The sequence below is a fragment of the Trifolium pratense genome, linkage group LG7 (genome assembly GCF_020283565.1).
Source record: "Trifolium pratense cultivar HEN17-A07 linkage group LG7, ARS_RC_1.1, whole genome shotgun sequence".
Taxonomy (NCBI): domain Eukaryota; kingdom Viridiplantae; phylum Streptophyta; class Magnoliopsida; order Fabales; family Fabaceae; genus Trifolium; species Trifolium pratense.
This window is the reverse complement of record NC_060065.1, coordinates 41,077,307-41,092,610: the sequence shown is the minus strand read 5'-3', so window position 1 is coordinate 41,092,610 and position 15,304 is coordinate 41,077,307. Positions and strand designations below refer to the sequence as shown.

At 30.4% G+C, this 15,304-nt stretch overlaps 1 long non-coding RNA gene across 1 annotated transcript; it reads right to left on the bottom strand.

The window, feature by feature from the left end:
- Positions 1–900, bottom strand: LOC123894906. The gene is made up of 2 exons (XR_006803986.1): positions 727–900; positions 1–356 (listed from the first exon to the last, which is right to left on the bottom strand). It is a non-coding gene; the product is annotated as an uncharacterized LOC123894906 (long non-coding RNA).
- Positions 901–15,304: the final 14,404 nt, after the last annotated feature.

Here is a 15,304-nt window from a genome sequence, read left to right as displayed (position 1 = left end):
GAAGAGAAAACGTCAATATTATTGCTTTGCGACACCAAGAATCCAAGATTATCGACTATCATATGATTGACAAATTTATGAGCGGCAAACTTTATACATCAAAAGGTGCAACCTTTCATAAACATGCAAAGTATTACTCTTAATTAAATTAAAATTCATAAAACATCAAATTTCCATATATCCATATAGTACTATATTAATAATTGATATATCTATTCTATAATACAAATTATTTAATAAGGTAACAACTTCTTATAAATTGAATAGGAGGTAGTATTTTGTTATTGCCCACTGGTCACTACTAGTTATGTTTGTCACCTTTTCCATCGCTAATATCTGACCCACCGCTCGTTGTTCTGAGATTTAACACACAAAAATAATTATGGAAAACCATTAATGAGAGTATTTTTGGAAAAATAACATTAAATAAAGTTAATTTTAATATCCTACCAAAAAAAAAAAAAGTTAATTTTAGTAACATTTGTTTATATTTGAAGCTAAATTTTTTTGTTAACTTTTACTCATAAATAAGGTCGGAGAGAGTACCAAAAAGTAAAAGGTTGGAGAGAGTATTTTGTTGTTGAAATAAGTTTTGTGTGTGTGTGTATTCATTATATTTAAAAATTTGATGAAATTAAAACGTACTGTAGTGATGAAATTAATAAGTTTTGTGCTAAGGTTTGACGAGAAGAAATAAATTAAAAGAAAGAAGTTATAATTACGTACGTGAATGTGGATCTAACTTGTCTTAACATGGAATTCAACATTTGAATTGTGTTTGCTTGTTTAAGATTTCCCAATAGACGAACCATTGTGCACGAGTTGTGAAAGGTTTATGTCTTGCAAATTGATGATGAGATAGCAAGTGAGTTTGAATAATTGATGCAAAGTGAGTATGAGGAAATCAGTATTTATAGAACATGATCGAGGTTTAATTTTGACTCAGTAACAATGCAGGTTTGTATTAGTAATATGAATTCTTATTATTTTTATTCATAATTTATTCATAAATTATAATTGTCACTTTCTTTACCTAATTTCAATAGTGTTAGTGTAATAAATTATACTTCATCCGGTTTCATAAGAAAAAATTCATTTTTTTTTATTTCAATAAAAAGTATCTAGTTTATATTCTAATTCAAATATATTAGTCATCGAATGAAACTAAAAAATAAACTTTTGTAATTATATACGAGATGGAAAGGAGTATTAAAAACCACAATCAATCATATATACATGAGTTAGACGTAAGATATATGATTAGTCCTATAGCCGTGTAAGTAATCCCCCTGTTCATTTTTAGGTGTTGTTTGAGAATTGTGTGTACTATTCATATAACCTCCATATTTCTTTTATTGATATATAAAAACAAATGATAGCATATAAAATATTGTTCAATTTGACTCGACGAATATCTTTAAAATATAAAATTTTTATAATTTTTTATAGTATATAATAAATATATTGGTGATTAAAGTTGTACATTGACATATGTACCGTGATCTAAAACGACACTTTTGGTGCAAGAATATTGATATTTAGAGTTTAAGTTCAAATTCGTGATTCTCCATTTCACTTGTACTTTTAATTTTTTGTTTTGTTTTGGAAATAGGCTCCATTCTTAATTTAACAACTATATACTCCTTGGCAACAAAAAAGAAAGAGAAGCAAAAATACTTTAAACTTGACAATGCAATATCTTTAAACTAACCGTGTGAATGAATTAAATACTTTTCTAAACTCGTTTAGTCTTTTTATTTAATAGACTAAATTTGTTTTGTCTACGTAGTACTTTGATTTAAATTTGTATTTATATGCACTTATATTAAAGCTTGATTAAGTTTACCATGTGATCATGTTCACACTACATCATCTCATCTTGACTAAAAATAACAACGTGTGTGGACTAACAAATTAGTTGAACTTGGACTTCACTGAGCAATACTTGCTTGGGCACAAGCTTTTGAGTACAAGATTTAGGCGCACACACAAATAAAAAAAATTAAAAAAATTTTGTCACATCATGATGGGAAACTAACACACTATAACAATAATAGAGCAATATGCAGCGGAAATAAAGTTCCTCAAACTTGTAAGAACCTTTGAGGATCAACAACAAATATATGACAGCCAGTAGAACAAAATAAAAGAACACTGGAATTTTAACATGAAAAACCCTCGACGTTAGAGTAAAAAACCACGGTTCGTCCAGACCAAAGAAATAGTTCCACTATAATCAAATAAGGGTACAAAAGAGTCTCCAAGTGAGACACAAACAAGTGGTAACAATCAATTACACAACAAAGCACTAAAGCTTACAAAATAAGAACAAATAGCTGAAATTTTCCCAAAAAACCTGCTATATTGCGAGCAGAATATCTCAAGAACCCGACCTTGTTTCGACGATTCGAACGGTCAAAAGATAGCCTCTAGAGCTGCGAACCTGCCCTCCAAGTTTGAGCGATATCCAACGGTTAACGAATCGGGAATCGGGAATCGGAATTTTAGTGGGACTGATTTGAGAAAAACGGGAATTGTTTTCTCTCTTCTTTTCTCTCTTTTTGAAGGTTGTTCTCTCACAAAATTTACTCACATAATTACCCTAGTATGACCACTCTCAACTTATATAAGTGAGACATAATGGGCCAATAATGAAACATTTGATTATAAGTAACAGTCAGTCCTGACGTACAAAATCGGCTTATAAGGTAAGAACTGTCTCTTATTTATAAACGCGTATTCAGGTCATCTCACATCCTATATGAAACTTTTAACAACATCTCTTTTTATCTGTTTTTTTGTTTTGTTCAAACCATGTGAACAAATTGGTGGATATGAAACCATGCAAACTAGAATGTGTAATAATTAACAATTAGAGATCGATATATTATATGAAATTAGAACACACTTACTTGACAATCATAATCACAAACCATCGTTACAGGAAGCGCACCAATATCGAAAACATCGATATACTAGACAAGGTCTTCCTCTGCCTAATCACATGCTCCAGTCTTTGAGGTCTTTGATGGGGAAGACAACAAATGAGCGTTCAGCTTATTGCTAGCTTGACGATGTTACGGCAAAGGGGATCTAGCCTATCTATTTATAAGATAACAACCTAGTACCACCCATCATGGACTCTAGAGTTGGGCCTACACTTTGTTTCTACACAAATCAGAATTAGTGTTCAAGCCCATTATTACTGATCACAATTATCGGGCTTAAGCATCATCAAATGGATCACAACAACATCAACCCATTTTTATTAAAACCAAAACCCACAATTGATTGCAGCCCACAGAATATTAGAAAATATTCTAACATTCTCCCACTTGGGCAAAATCAATTGTGTATATTTAATTTGAAGAAAACATTTTGAAAACGACTCTCGGGTTGACAACATATTTTAACGTGGCCACATTGATCCCAAGATGCAACATCTAATTAAGACTCCGTCCAACAAAAGTTAAATGATATCGAATCATAGCGGTAATTATATTATTATCGACACAACACCTTCCATGGTTACAAATACCACCAAACTCCGTCGACTAGTCATTTGTGTAGAGTGTAGCGAGAAAATGATATGTTTGTGATCTCAACCATACTATCATTGTCTTCGTCAGTCCTCAATTTCTCTCAAATGCCTTAAAGCCAGAGAAATTCTATGGTCCATAAGATACCACAAGTCCAAGCTCCAAAACAATGTTGACTACCGCGGTATAATGATCTAATCAACATCGAGCTCCAATATTTTAGACATAATTTCTCTCAAATGCCTCAAAGCCAGAGAAATTACATGGTTCTTAAGATACCATAATGTCTCAGCTCCAAAATAGTGTTGATCACCGGCTAAGTGATCCCGACAACACTGAGCTTATTTATTTATGTTTTCACATAATGCCTCAGCTCCAAAATAGTGTTGATCACCGGCTAAGTGATCCCGACAACACTGAGCTTATTTATTTATGTTTTCACATAATGCCTCAGCTCCAAAATAGTGTTGATCACCGGCATAGTGATCCCAACAACACTGAGCTATAATATTTATTTATATAATGCCTCAGCTCCAAAATAGTGTTGATCACCGGCATAGTGATCCCAACAACACTGAGCTCAAATATTTTTATATTTCAAATAATTTCAAATTTATAAAAGGAGTTAATATAAAATTCAAACTCCCACTAATCAAACATATCAAAAGAATATAAGTTATCTCCCACTAATCAAGTGATCTATGATATTCAACATTTCAATGGAAATGTAACAATTATGTGTGGAGAAATTCATTTTTTTTTTGAATCAAAAACCAAATTGAATTGGTATTATCATAACGAGGTCAATATAATAGTACAATCACCTTTGGGCAGAATGTACAAACTAAGGTCAAATCCTCAGTCAAAACCTCAGATAAGTTAATCAATGAGTATACATTGAACTTTGAAAGTTGTCACCTTTAGGCAGGCAAATTCCTCCGTTCAACGCATTCTCCAATAACTTCATCTCAAATTAATTTTTAATCGTAACCTATAATAATCACCTTTGGGCAGAAAATTACATGTTACAATTAAAAAACATTCCTCAAACTGCAAAGAAAATCTCATCAATCGATATAAACGGTCCCACTTTGGTGGTGACGGTTTATACCAACACACAAAATTTTCTTGCATAGGAATCATTATCTCTTGTCTCTTGTCAAAATACGACTCAGTAAAAATATGCATCATTTAAATGCATCTAAACTGGTCACTCATTATTTTAATTTGCATTTTGAACATGTCGTTTATTCATTCGTAGTGGTATTAGAAAAGCACAAAAAATATTAACATATTATGTGCTATTATTTGGGGAAAGAGCTCATTACTGTTAAACAGTCAACTCATAAGAGATAATTACTGTGAAATAGTCAACTCAATATAATAAATAAATAATTTACGCAGCGGAAAAATAAGAGCCTTCAATTTTAAATCAATTGAGGATATAAACCAAATAGTCCCGAACTTTATAACATAGGACGTTAAAATCCTCAATGTAAGTCTCTACAAACATTTATAAATAGTTGACATGTAGAACTCTCCCACTTGATAGAGAATTATAGTTGAATTACCAATCCAAAAGTGTTAAAATATTTAAACAAATACTCAACTATTTTCTCTATCACACAATGGACATGTCAAACAATGTCACACTAAATTTATATTTTTCCATAATAGAACTCTCAAAATATTAAACTTGAAATACTCCCACTCATTAGAGTAAAATTTTAAAATCGGAGTATATAACAAAAAATCAATTAATGATTATATAGAGAGTTTATAATTTAGAATATTTCGGAAAAACAATAAAACTTTCATATATAATTGCACATTTATCATTTTAAAAAGGAGCTAGTAGATAATGTTGGAAAACAAATTCCTCCTTATATGCAATTATATAACAAGTCACAAGAGGATAAATAATTACACCACTAACCTCCAAGAGTGTGACTTTTTCATCCTTGCAAATAGAATCAATATGAGAATCAAAGACTCCGCGATAAGATATTTGACGGTGTCATCTCAAATAGTCACAAATCAAGTGCAAACCGTTATATCATAATAAAATGACTTCAATAATAATAATCGACCCAACTTATATAAATAATAAGTTACAAGGATATTAGTTTTCAATTGCCTTAAATAATTGCTCAAAAACTTTTCTCAGCATGTTTATAGAAATAAGGCAATACATATTTGGTCATAAACACATGAGTATCCAAATTCTGAACTCAAAATTACGATAAATTGCAGTGTAAATTAATTGCATCACAAAACGTACATCAAGTGCACATCTATCACCAACATTGAAATAAAGCATGTGATGCATACCACATAAATGAAAAATAGTAACATGAAAAACATGTAACGGTGCAACAATGCACACAAGTTTCTCAAAATAGATGAAGCCCAAAATCAATATGATTGAAACAGATTTCACAAAATAATTTCATTCTCAAAATCAAGAATATATTTATTAAGACAATCAAATATTCTTGTACCAAACATATGTAAATGTTATAGATACGTGTGAAACCATAATTTTATTCCATAAATAACACAAAAAATCAAATTAAATGATCATGGAATAAAATAAAATTTCTTGATATGACACATAAATTGGAAGAGTGGGATATATCAGTCTCCCAAAAATAGTAAGGAACATGTATCAAATATTATAGATGAAACTGTATTTATTCAGAATTGAGAAATCATGAGAAAAAGGTGCAAGAGTTAATGGTTTCAACAAAGCTTTAATTCCCAATTATGAGAAATCATGTGCGTAAAAGGTTCAAGATTGCACAAATTTGTCTTATACTGTACCAATTTTCATAAAACGATGTCTATTATGAAACCATCAGCATACATAACTCATTGATTTGACAGTTAAAATTTAAACAAGAAAAATCTCAAATCGTAAAACTAGTTTCTTTTAAAACAAATAAAATATCGCACCTCACCTTCTAAAATCAAACATAATGTTTCTTGGCCTACACTTATAAATAAAGCTGCAAGCAATGACACTTAACACAAGTATTGGCCAAAATTAAAACAAGTCCGCAAAATCATGGTCATCCCAAAATCAACTGTTTTGATACTGATTAAATTGCACGACAAATTAAATAGAGGAATTCAAGTTTCATATCGACAAAAAGAGATCACCAGATTCCAACATAAAAGGTCATAAGGGTTCATAGAATAAGAAATAGGGTTGAATATATATATATATATATATATATATATATATATATATATATATATATATATATATATATATCAGTATCACTTTTCAATCGTTACGGCCAAAACTAATTTAATATATGAGCCACAACACAAAATAATAATCAAGATTCAAGAACCATAATAAAATTTGAAATTATGCCAGAAGCACACGATTAAAAACAAACAAACCGCATACATCGATTATGTTCATATAATTCATATATTCAATTTAACAATCACAAGGGTTCTAATCATATAATATTAAGCTATGATACCACATGTAATAATTAACAATTAGAGATCGATATATTATATGAAATTAGAACACACTTACTTGACAATCATAATCACAAATCATCGTTACAGGAAGCGCACCAATATCGAAAACATCGATATACTAGACAAGGTCTTCCTCTGCCTAATCACATGCTCCAGTCTTTGAGGTCTTTGATGGGGAAGACAACAAATGAGCGTTCAGCTTATTGCTAGCTTGACGATGTTACGGCAAAGGGGACCTAGCCTATCTATTTATAAGATAACAACCTAGTACCACTCATCATGGACTCTAGAGTTGGGCCTACACTTTATTTCTACACAAATCAGAATTAGTGTTCAAGCCCATTATTACTGATCACAATTATCGGGCTTAAGCATCATCAAATGGATCACAACAACATCAACCCGTTTTTATTAAAACCAAAACCCACAATTGATTGCAGCCCACAGAATATTAGAAAATATTCTAACAGAATGCTGTTGCTCCCTTTGACCAAGCAAAAGTAAAAGGAAAAAAAAAATGTTGGCCTCGTATAAAAGCAAAAATTACTAAACCATTAATACATGTAATAATAGATGCTTCTGGTTTTCTCCAAAATAATATATGCTTCTGCTCCGAATTTTGCTTCTAATCTCTTCTGCTACACCTCTGTTTCTACCGCATATATGAAACTAAATATTTGAATAAAATGAAACTCAATATTTGAATTGCCAAAGAGGGATTAGAGATTTTAAATACTAGGGAATCCACTTTCCCTTGATTTTTAAATTTCATTGTTTGGATAAATTAATGAAATTCGCTGGATTACCTCAAAACATTCCCTCATCCAAACACATTATTAGAGTTTGCTAGTGTATTTGTTTGGTCCTGAGATCAAGATTACCAAAAACCTCTCTGCTCCAAATTTTGAGATGTCCTTTAAGCATTTTAAGTGTGTAGTTTAGTTTTGAAAATAACTATTAGATAGAACAATACATGACAGAACAACACCACACAACTGTTTAAGATATTGAACTTTGTATGTTTGTAGGATAAAGTAGTTAAGTTTGGTATTTTAAAGAACTTGTATAGAGAAAAAAAATTGTCATGTAGTTTCGTGCGAGACAATTTTAGAATCAAATTATAACTGAAATTCTCATGCCAAGTCTCTTATTTTTTTAACATATCAAACACACCTTATATTATTCCTGTATATTTTGTATATATATATATTTTTTTAGGGTAGAATTTTGTATATTATTTTGCGCTATTAATTTTTATTACATTGATTTAGGTTTTTGTCCATGCATGAAAACTTTACCTTTTTACACTAAGTCATTAATTATTTATTTCAAAAAAGAAAATAGAAATATAAATAATTGAAATAAAATAGGGTGTTGTGAATTCTACGAGAAACACACCAAAAACCCTGACTTGTATGTTGGCCTCAAAAACCCTAAAACCCCGTTACTAAACTTTGAAAACGGACTACCAGTTAAAGGCACTGCGAGCTCGCGTGCCGCGCTAGCTTGCCTGCGCCTTGCGCAGCAAGCAGAATTGGTTCAAGCCAAATACACTACTGCTAATGGGTGATGCGCCCAAGGCAGTGACCAACCGGTCACACGCCACTGCAATTATGTGCCGCGCCCAGTGCAACACCTACACTACTTATGTGATTTTCTGATCTCTGAGATTTCAAGGCAATTACAAGATAAGAAATTGACAATATATAAGATGAACTTCAAGGTAATTATAATTTTTTCATTCCATCAAGAAGAAAATTATTACTAAATTATTTAATACTCAAAACCTCTATGTTACACATATAATTACAGTTGGTGTGAAATTATGGTGAATTCTTATCAAAATTTATATTAAGAAGAAAATAAAATTCATATTTCATAATCATAATCCATGTTGCAAATACTTCTAGGACTTGTGTTTTGATAATTTTGATCACTATTGAGACTCAAGCTGTTGGTGGCATAACCTAAGCTGTTTTTTTGTGCACCACTTCCTCCTCCTGCTTTAACTCTGTCTATCGATTGTTTTCCTCTATATGCACATATTCTGTTCACATTTTTTGGGGATGATTCATAATTTGGTGTTTGAAGTATTGATATTTGGATCATACTACCCGTAGCAGGAGCCATAAGAAATAAACTTTTATATAATCAAACTTGATTTTTTGCTAGCTAGTTCTTTCAGAAACAATTAATAACGCAGAAGCTTTGATTATAGTAGTGTGTTCTTTGTTTTGTTGTTGTATCTTATGGTAAGGTTGAAAGTTTGATTTATATATATATATAGGGAAACAAGTAGTTAGGAATTACTGAAGGAAAATATAACGCGTAATTAATTTCATATTTTCAATCTTTTTTTTTTTTTGATCAATTCACATTTTCACTCTTGAACAAGTAGTAGTTGGATTGTGGTCAACATTTTGTTGTGGCACTTTATTTGACTAAGTATCAAATGGGGTAGTTGGATAATCTTTTTTACATCTAGTATTTGATTATCTTCGGCTAAAAAAAAAAGAGTTGAATATTCTGATACGAGCACCAATGGATCACCTTTTGTAATTAGGATTGTGACACATATTATTAATTAGCACTTTTACATGGGGACATAAGAATATAATTGATCAAATTGGAATGTAGACTTTGTACACGTTCCTTCTCTTTTCAAAGTTATCAAATATGAGGAAGACCGTTGACATGGTTGGTTAAATCACGTAGCTTGAGTTCAGTGGTGTGGATATTCACTGAAGAAGTCCCACATCGAGTAGTTGAAAGGAAAAAGCGGTAGAATGCTATTATAAATATGCAGAGTTATATTGAGTTTTTTTCCCCACAACAACTTTTTTCTTAAAAGTTTAGGGCTAAGGTAGTTGTGAGTCATGAGAGGAGAATTTACAATTTCGCATTGTAAAATTTGCAGATTTAGTATTATATTACAGATTCTGTTTAGTTTTATTTATTGTGTGAAGATTTTTTTTGATTATTTTCCCAACATCAATTTGTTTTTTTGGATAATAAAGAGAGAGTCATTTTCTTATAAGTATATTTTGAATGTTGTTTTAAAGATAATTTTTAGGCTAAATTGCACTTTTGGCCCCCTAAGTTTCAGAAACTTGCAATTTTGGCCCCTTTTGTTTCAAAATAGCACTTATAGCCCCCTAAGTTTCAAAAAGTTGCGATTTTGGCCCCCTATGTTTCAAAATAGCAATTTTGGCCCCCTAAGTTTCAGTAGTTGTGATTTTGGCCACCTATGTTTCAAAATAGCACTTTTGGCCCCTATCTGTACCCCTTTTGCAAAAGGTCAATTTTGATCGAGTCAAAGTTGATGTGGCAAGTCACTTAAGTGACTCAGCTGCCACGTCAACATTTTTTTGTCATCTTATAATTAAAAAAACTATAAGAATAAAAAAATAAAAGGAAGAAGTCACATGCTTTAAATTTATTCTTTCACTACGTTAAAAAAAAAAAAATTTATTTTTTCACTAACACACATATATAATTTCAAATCCTAAAGAATTAACCAAATACTTCGTGACGTTTATTCAAAATAATTTTTCACTATACGTAAAAAAAAAAACAAACCTAATTCCAAATCCAAAAATAGGAAACAATGGAAATTGAAAACTATTCGTGCTTTTTGTTATGTCTTTTTAATTATGTAATGACTTCATATATGTAATGACTTGATTTGTTATGTCATTTTGATTTAGAAAAGTGTCTTGAACTTCCATTTAGAAAAGTGTCTTGAACTTTCATTTTGCAAAAGGGGTAAACATAGGGGGCCAAAATTGCTATTTTGAAAAATAGGAGGCCAAAATAGCAACTTTTTGAAATTTAGGGGGCCAAAAGTGCTATTTTGAAACATAGGGGGTCAAAATTGCAACTTCCTGAAACTTAGAGGGCCAAAAGTGCTATTTTGAAATATAGGGGACCAAAATCGCAACTTTCTGAAACTTAAGGGGCCAAAAGTGTAATTTAGCCTAATTTTTATTGTGAATGAAGCATTGTTTTTAGTTGTTTAAGAGATGCAAAGAGTTAAAATAAGATGAAAAATATCTATCAAATAAAACATGAATATTTTTTGTTTTTTTTTTTTTAAATAGTCTAGTAGCTAAAAAATTCACTTTTAAAATTGATAAATGGAATAACCGAGATTCCAACCCCAACCCTCAACCCTATGTATATATAATGTAATCCCTTCCAATTAAAGAGTTCACCGGACAAATAAACACTTTTACCATAGTTAAGTATATTTTATTGAAGTATATGTAAAAAAAAAGTATATTTTATTGAAGTAATTAATTATAAAATATACTAACTTATTATTCAGATAAAAAATATATTTTAGATTAGCTTTTTGGCTACCCCATTTGATACACTAAGCTTCTACCTTGAGCTAGGCCTATATAGAAGTGAAAGAAAATTATAGATATTTTTATTAATTAGTAACCAACCAATATGAGTTTGGTGGAAAAATTAAATTCTTACATGATAAATCAAAATTCAAATGCAAAAAGTGTTATATTTAGTGTAACATATATGATTACTTCTGAAGTTACATTGGTGAGCATTGTTTCTGAGTATGCACGTTTGCTAAAATACATCTGTACTCGTTCAAATCCTTTCCTCTGAAGATATGCTCCAGTTCTGACTCCATGAGATTCAAATCCTTACTATTCGTCCCGAAACTTTGATCCTTTTAAGATTTTAATTTTGTCCGAAAACCTTAGTCATCTTAAGAAACCAAAAAACAATTATACATTTTTTTAATTTATACCCTGGTTAAAAAACAAAAAGTTAAAACTACGTGGAACTAGGTATGAGTAGAGTGGATTCTGTAAAAAAATTGTTCTTGGAAAAGCAAGTGAGCAAGCTTGCAAATGTATTATGTGTTCTTGTAGTACAAATTTAATAAAAAAATCTGGAAAAAAATAAAATAATGAGGGGCAAATAAGCTCATAAGGATTATAACTACTAGTATTTCTTAATCTTTGTGTCCAAGTTCAAAAAGACTAAAGTTTCGGTACAAGAGGCCAGAGGGAGTACCATAGCAAAATATGGAGGGCAACTGTCCCGGACTGGCCAGAGGCCTTATCCAAAGACCCAAGAAGATCTCAAATCCGTTAAACACTTCATTAAGGCTTATCACCCTCGATGGAACATCATCAGTAGCATATATATGACCCATGTCCTGGTCAAATATACTCTTACAATACGCGAACAATAGCTTATAAATGACCCCCGCAAAATATATTTGTGACTCATTTTACTCACATGATGGATCCCACCAAACGGTTATGCACGTCATTATCCTACATATGCACTTTTGTTCATTCATTTTCAAGGTACACAAATTTTTATCCAATTACATTCTCTCACTCTGAACAAATATTAATTTGAGCTTCGGAGTGCAAACACTTTTAAAAACAATTAAACCAAAATTAAAAACATAAATTTAAGGCCTTATCCAAAGAAAAATAAAAAGGAAAATAAAAACATAAATTTAATTGAAATAAAATAGGGCATTGACAATATATAAGATGAACTACAAAGCTAATTATCCAAAGAAAAGTATTACTAAACTATTTAATACTCAAAACCTCTATATTACATATATATAATTACAGTTGGTGAGAAATCATGGAGAATTATTAAAAAATTTATATTTCATAATCATAATCCATGTTGCAAATACTTCTAGGACTTGTGTTTTGATCATTTTGATCACTATTGAGACTCAAGCTGTTGGTGGCATAATCTAAGCTGTTTTTTTGTGCACCACTTCCTCCTCCTGCTTTAACTCTGTCTATCGGTTGTTTTCCTCTATATGCACATATTCTGTTCACATTTTTTGGAGATGATTCATAATTTGGTGTTTGAAGTATTGATATTTGGATCATACTACCCGTAGCAGGAGCCATCAGAAATAAACTTTTATATAATCAAACTTGATTTTGTTGCTATAACTAGTTCTTTCAGAAACAATTAATAACGTAGAAGCTTTGATTATAGTAGAAAATGTTAGTGTGTTCTCTGTTTTGTTTTAGTATATTGTGGTGAGGTTCAAGGTTTTATTTATAGTGAAAGAATTTATAGGAATTATTGAAGAAAAATACAACTCGTCAGTTTGAAAATTTCAAACTTGAACATTTCTCATTGGGTTGGTGGTCAAATTGTTGTCCTTTGCTAGTGACATTTCATTTGACTCAGCACAATAGTCTTTACATGTGGTAGAAGCAAGTTATGAAAATGTGAACAAAGAATGTCACTGTTAGCTGTTCTACATATCAAGTATTCGATTTTTTTTTTATGGTAATTCATTGAAATTAAACTCATATATAATTGTGAGATTTCGGGTTCGAACCCGGGTCACGACGTCCGGTCTAACAATTTCGGTATTTTTGTCAATTAAGCTAACTAGGACTTAACTAGTATTCGATAATTTTTTAAATTGGATTATCTTCGGCTATAGAAAAAAAGTTACTCTCTCCGTTCATTTTTATTTGTCGTTTTAGAAAAATAATTTTGTTTCAAATTTCTTGTCGTTTTGATAATTTAAGGTTATACTTTGTTTATTATACCCTCATGTAAATTCCGAATATTTAGGAGTAGTTGTTGAAACAGTAAAAGATTTAATATATATTTGGAAAACTAAAGTTTTTTTTTTGTACATAACATATTCATTTTTTTGTACATAATATATTAAATTTATTGGAAAGAGTGTGTGCAAAAAAAAAATATTTATTGGTAAATTAAAATAAGGGTATAATAGAAACATAAGGTGTGAAAATACATATTCTTAATTTTTTTTTCCTAAAACGACAAATAAAAAGAAACGAATGGAGTAAATAATATTCTGATACATATTTTATTTTATTTTTAGATAAAAAATAAAAATAAAAAAAATAATATTCTTATACATATTTTATTTAAATATATACTGATATACTATTAAAATAAATAATTCACGTATAAATTCAAAAATTACTACTTCAACAGTGTATCCATATTTATTCAAATAAGTTATCCATTGAAAATTTTTGCATGCAAAAATAGAAAATTTCAAAATGGTTTTAAAAGTAGTGACCCACATTTAGAGATGAACTAATATAAAATAATACTATCTTATTATGCCTTGATTATATACTTTAGCGTTTTGAAATTGGAAATTATTTATAAAATAGTGCCAACTAAATAATTAGTGACCACCAATGGATCACCTTTTGTAATTAGGATTGTGACATATATTATTAATTAGTACTTTTACATGGGGACATAAGAATATATACTCCGTTGTATTATAACATATGTCACTTTGAGAAAAAAAATTGTATTACAATATATATGTCATTTTACAATACCAATAAAGTATTAAATGCTATTTTTCATATTATACTCTTAATTATGTTAGAATATTTTCTAATATTCTGTGGGCTGCAATCAATTGTGGGTTTTGGTTTTAATAAAAACGGGTTGATGTTGTTATGATCCATTTGATGATGCTTAAGCCCGATAATTGTGATCAGTAATAATGGGCTTGAACACTAATTCTGATTTGTGTAGAAACAAAGTGTAGGCCCAACTCTAGAGTCCATGATGGGTGGTACTAGGGTTGTTATCTTATAAATAGATAGGTTAGGTCTCCTTTGCCGTCACGTTGTCAAACTAGCAATAAGCTGAACGCTCATTTGTTGTCTTCCCCATCAAAGACCTCAAAGATTGGAGCATGTGATTAGGCAAAGGAAGACCTTGTCTAGTATATCGATGTTTTCGATATTGGTGCGCTTCCGGTAACGATGGTTTGTGATTATGATTATCAAGTAAGTGTGTTCTAATTTCATATAATATATCGATCTCTAAATTGTTAATTATTACATGTGGTATCAGAGCTTTTATTATATGATTTAGAACCCTAATTTTAACTATGAAATATGAGACTCAATCGATCACTGAGAAAAATAATCTTTTGTCTTGTATGTGTTTTCTCGGATTGAATTTGTTGCTACCATTGCATTCGGTTTTGGCCGGTCGTAATTAATTATAAGATGTGCATCATATGATCCGTTTTATGGCAAATAGCTTTTCAGGGTTTCTTATTTTTGTGCCGATAAATCGATATGATTCAATTTTTTTGTTAATTGAAATTCTTGATCGATTCCTTTATAATGGTTCTGAATTTGCTGCAGTGATGCATTCTTATATGACTCATAAATGGTTTTGAGTTTAAATTAGATTATTATATTATTTGTTGGTCTCAAACTATTGAT